The sequence below is a fragment of the Macaca fascicularis genome, chromosome 11, assembly GCF_037993035.2.
Source record: "Macaca fascicularis isolate 582-1 chromosome 11, T2T-MFA8v1.1".
NCBI lineage: Eukaryota > Metazoa > Chordata > Mammalia > Primates > Cercopithecidae > Macaca > Macaca fascicularis.
This window is the reverse complement of record NC_088385.1, coordinates 36,748,051-36,754,050: the sequence shown is the minus strand read 5'-3', so window position 1 is coordinate 36,754,050 and position 6,000 is coordinate 36,748,051.

Here is a 6,000-nt window from a genome sequence, read left to right as displayed (position 1 = left end):
TAAAAAGGGAGAGACCATATTCTGAAACAGGGTGGGAGACAGCGGCCCAGGACAGTCTGATGGAGACTGGGACATTTTAATTGGGACTGGAAGGAAGTACAATTTCAACAGAGTGGTAGAAACTCTTCAAAGAAGAGTAGCCTTTTCTGGTGTAGATAATGGTCAATCAGCTCATGCAAATATAAATTGAAAGAAAAATAAAGTCATGGACATGGAGGAAGTTAAAAGTTTTTATTCCTACTGACAACTCCGGCTTTACAAGTGTTTGGAAATAGTCCACTTCTTTTTGTTTGTTTGTTTTTGTTTTTGTTTCACTCTGCCTTTTGTTAAAGCAACTGACCCTTTCTCTCTAATATTGATGTTTTGATGGATATATTATTACCACCTTTCCAAAGTTAAAGAGAATTGATCCAAACATTTTAAATGTAAAAATCCATATGTATGGCCATTGGACTGGGGAGATGAAGTGTCTATACAATTAAAAATGAATTTACCAGAGAACATCTAAAAAAAAAAAAAAAAAAAAAAAAGAAGAGTAGCCTAAGACTAGAAGTAGACAAAGTCATGTTTAGACTAATAATGAAGTGTACTTTTGTTTAGTTTGAGGCAAGATTGGGTGAGAATATTTCTTGGAAGTAAAGTATGGAGGCCTCTAAAGCCATATTAAAAATTTTAACTTCATTTCATAACCAATAAGGAGCTGCATGATTGAGGCTCTGCTTATGAAAACGAATCTGTCAATTGCAATTAGAAGTACTTGAAAGGGAGAAAAGAAGTACTTGAAAGGGAGAAAAAATTAACAACTGCTCAAATATTCTGGTCTGAGATAAACATGTGTACACTGGAGTGTTAAGGAGGTAACAAAGGTGAGAACTATTGAAAAGGAAAAATTTACAGAAATTTCAATAATTCTGAAGTATAATATGCATGCCCCTAAGAGCCCATATCTTAAGTTTACTCTGAAGTATACATAAACTCACTTAATTTTCAAAAACTAACACCCAGATCAAGGAAACGAATATTACTAGTAGCCCCAAAAGACTCCTGCTTCTATTACTGCTTCCATCTATTATACTGCCTTTTAGTAGCATAGACTATTTTCAATTGCTTTGATACTTTATATAAATAAAATTATCCATTATATTCATTTTGTCTTTCTTCACTCATCATCATCCTTGTGAATATTTGTGCGCATTTTTGTGTGTTGTCAGTCTCACTGCTGTACAGTATTATACTATGTAGGCAAACAATAATTAAATTAACCCATTCAACTGTTTGTGGGTATTAGGGTAGTTTCCAGTTTGCAGTAATAACATATAATGCTGCTATGAGCTTTTGTGTTCATACATTTTGGTGAATATATCTAAAATTTCTATTGGATATATACCTCAGGATGGAATCAATGGGTCATGTACATATGCAGCTTTAGTAGGTAAGGACAGTTGTCTAAAGTAGTTAATCTCATCAGACATAAATGAGGGTTTCAGTTGCTTTGTATCCTTACAAATATTTTGCATTTTCTATTTTTAACATTTTAGTCTGTCTGGCAGGTGTATCGTAGCTTGTCTTGATGGGTTTCATTTGCATGTCTTAAATAATTTGTAAAATTACCATCTTTTGTGTTTTCTTTTTTTTTCCATTTGTATATCCTCTTTTGAGAAGTGGTAAGAGCTTCTCAAATATTCCAGATATAATTCCTTTGTCAGCTACATATGTGGCAAATAACTTCTTTCACTCTACAAATTGCCATTTCACTCTTTTAATTTTGTCTTTTGATGAAGACAAGTTTTTAATTGTAATGTGGTTTAATGTATCAATTTTATTTTCTCCAATTCATGCAAAGAACATGCTTAGATGCCATAAAGTAAGTACAAATACCTTAACCATGAATCTTTTGTTCAGCTGACTAGAATCTTCTTAACTTTTTAAAGGAGAACACTAACTTCTTCTTTTACGTGACACACATTTACAGGATTTTACAAGTAAAGGAGAACATATAAAGGATTACTCTAAATTGCCGATTGTGGGTGAACTAGAGTTACCACTGACAAAATCAGATTAGTCAGTGAAATTCCTTAGGGGCAATTATGGCTTTGATTTTAGACACACTGAGTTTGAGGTATTTATGAAACATCTAAGCATAAATCTCTAGTAGGCCTCAGATTTTAGTAGGAGGGTGATGGTCGGAACTGGGGAATTGTTTGGAATTACTGAGGGGAAGACTACAGACACAAGAATGTGACTGAGAACAGAACCTTAATATATGCCTTTAGCTAGTGGTATTACAAATCCATATTTCAAATTGTCTGTTAGAAATTTTAACTAGAAGTGTCGTTGCCTCATACTAGAGGCATTTAAAACCAAACTTATTATCCTTTATCCCCTGCTGCTTCCACTGTACTTCACATGTTCACTCCCACTGCACTTCACATTTCTGGTATCAGCCTTGATTATTCCAGCCACTCAGATGCCAAACTTGGGAGCCAACAGTGACTCCTTGTTCATTTTCATCCCTTTAGTTTGTCATAAAGGTCTGTGAGTTCTTCCACTCATTTCTTAATTTTATTCTCGTTGTCATTCCCTTGATTATTTTAATGATCTCTGATATGGGTATTTCAAATTCTGTGCTCTTCTCTACTTGAATCCTTTTGTTGCAAAACATTTTTTTGTGTGTTTGTTTGTTTTAGCTTCTGTTTACTGAGCCAGGCATTGCGCAAAGTGGTTACATAAATATGTCCTTTAATTTTCATAAAATCCTATTAGGAAATTGGGACTTAGGAGTTTAACTTTCTGATGGTCACACAGAGTCAGGATTCCAACTCAGATATATGAGAGTCTGAAGTCATCTAACTACTGTGCTCTCTTCTTTCACACAGTCACCACATCTGTAGTCCTAAAACCCTTTCACATGTTGCCTCTTCTACACCCCTTTTTCCCATGCAATAAAGTAGAAAAGGCCTCTGGCTTGTATGCAAAGCTCTCCATAATATGATTTCCATCCATTTCTTCAAACTGTTACCAGCCATCTGGCAAAACTGGTATGATCACTCTCTCCTTAATATAATACACACTCTAGAGTCTCCATGCCTTATCTCATACCATATCCTTGGTTGTTACTCCACCTCATCCCTTGCAGCTGAAAATAAATGTAGTGTACCTCTATAATATAAACTGTAGTTACCTGAAATTTTTATGTGTTTGTGTCTGTGTGCATGCTTTTCGAAAGTCTGTTGTCCAAATTTTATTTTCTCCGTAAAGAATAAAATTATTCTCATGGCACATCCCATTAGTATTCTCTGCACACACAATACTATAAATTCTCAAAGTCCCCTTAATACATTTTTATTCTGTAGTGATGATTGTTAAGGCATGCTAACTCTTCAGTGGTTTCATTTTCACAATTTTGTATCATTAATGAAGATTGTTAAGGCCTTTGTGCCAGCTTAACTGTCTTTCTAAGTTAGATATATGTATCATTTTTGGATATAAAAATTTTCCCACTGACTTCAAGTCACTTGACGGTAATTTTATTCACCAGAAATCTTCAATTCTAATTTTGTTTGAAAGAGTGTTAAATAAACTAATGCCTTATATCTGGTGTCTCTCTTTAGTCACTTACTTTCCAGCACATTGAATAGATTTGTCAAAATATATCTGGCTGTACGTTTTCTTGGTAAAACCTTAGTTTATTGTTCATGATTTAATAACCTAAATATCAATGGACCTGGTCTCCTAACAGTTGTTCCTTTATTTAAATTACATTACAAAATTTGTCACGTTTTTAGAAAACTACATTTTCATTACCTTATTTTTCTTTTCTACTTAATCATTAAACTTCCTAAAACCTATAAGTTTTTTAAAAATCTTAAAAATCTGGTATTATTTCTTTAGAATTGTGTTTATTTTTTCCACTGTCGTAAAATCATAGAGTGGAAGCTCCTTTAGCAATCATCTGTTCCAATCTTTCATCTCATAAATGAGAAAATGAAGACCTAGGGTAGTGATATACTTAAAGTCATATAACTTGTTAGTGCAAGTACTGAGGATTTCTAAACTTCTGTCTAATGCTTCTCCATTAAACACACTACTCTATTGTTTTTGTATGTATATTTAATAGGTTTTCTTAGAAACATGTAGTTTAAAACAGTCAACAACTACTTTAATACTGATCCTTGATCCTCAGAAGCAACTGATTTAACTCCTGAAACTCTTTCTTTTGCTGTTTATATCTCTAGTTCCAAACAAATATATTTTTCATATTTTTCTTTTTTTTTAATTTATTATTATTATTATTATACCTTAAGTTCTAGGGTACATGTGCATAACGTGCAGGTTTGTTACATGTGTATACTTGTGCCTTGTTGGTGTGCTGCACCCATCAACTCGTCAGCACCCATCAACTCGTCATTTACATCAGGTATAACTCCCAATGCAATCCTTCCCCCTCTCTCCTCCCCATGATAGGCCCCGGTGTGTCATGTTCCCCTTCCTGAGTCCAAGTGATCTCATTGTTCAGTTCCCACCTATGAGTGAGAACATGCGGTGTTTGGTTTTCTGTTCTTGTGATAGTTTGCTAAGAATGATGGATTCCAGCTGCATCCATGTCCCTAAAAAGGACACAAACTCATCCTTTTTATGGCTGCATAGTATTCCATGGTGTATATGTGCCACATTTTCTTAATTCAGTCTGTCACTGATGGACATTTGGATTGATTCCAAGTCTTTGCTATTGTGAATAGTGTCGCAATAAACATACATGTGCATGTGTCTTTATAGCAGCATGATTTATAATCCTTTGGGTATATACTCAGTAATGGGATGGCTGAGTCATATGGTACTTCTAGTTCTAGATCCTTGAGGAATCGCCATACTGTTTTCCATAATGGTTGAACTAGTTTACAGTCCCACCAACAGTATAAAAGTGTTCCTATTTCTCCACATCCTCTCCAGCACCTGTTGTTTCCTGACTTTTTAATGATCGCCATTCTAACTGGTGTGAGATGGTATCTCATTGTGGTTTTGATTTGCATTTCTCTGATGGCCAGTGATGATGGGCATTTTTTCATGTGTCTGTTGGCTGTATGAATGTCTTCTTTTGAGAACTGTCTGTTCATATCCTTTGCCCACTTTTTGAAGGGGTTGTTTGTTTTTTTCTTGTAAATTTGTTTGAGTTCTTTGTAGGTTCTGGATATTAGCCCTTTGTCAGATGAGTAGATTGCAAAAATTTTCTCCCATTCTGTAGGTTGCCTGTTCACTCTGATGGTAGTTTCTTTTCCTGTGCAGAAGCTCTTTAGTTTAATGAGATCCCATTTGTCAATTTTGGCTTTTGCTGCCGTTGCTTTTGGTGTTTTAGACATGAAGTCTTTGCCCATGCCTATGTCCTGAATGGTACAACCTAGGTTTTCCTCTAGGGTTTTTATGGTATTAGGTCTAACATTTAAGTCTCTAATCCATCTTGAATTAATTTTCGTATAAGGAGTAAGGAAAGGATCCACTTTCAGCTTTCTACATATGGCTAGCCAATTTTCCCAGCACCATTTATTAAATAGGGAATCCTTTCCCCATTTCTTGTTTCTCTCAGGTTTGTCAAAGATCAGATGGCTGTGGATGTGTGGTAGTATTTCTGAGGACTCTGTTCTGTTCCATTGGTCTATATCTCTGTTTTGGTACCAGTACCATGCTGTTTTGGTTACTGTAGCCTTGTAGTATAGTTTGAAGTCAGGTAGCATGATGCCTCCAGCTTTGTTCTTTTGACTTAGGATTGTCTTGGAGATGCGGGCTCTTTTTTGGTTCCATATGAACTTTAAGGCAGTTTTTTCCAATTCTTTGAAGAAAGTCATTGGTAGCTTGATGGGGATGGCATTGAATCTATAAATAACCTTGGGCAGTATGGCCATTTTCATGATATTGATTCTTCCTATCCATGAGCATGGTATGTTCTTCCATTTGTTTGTGTCCTCTTTTATTTCACTGAGCAGTGGTTTGTAGTTCTCCTTGAAG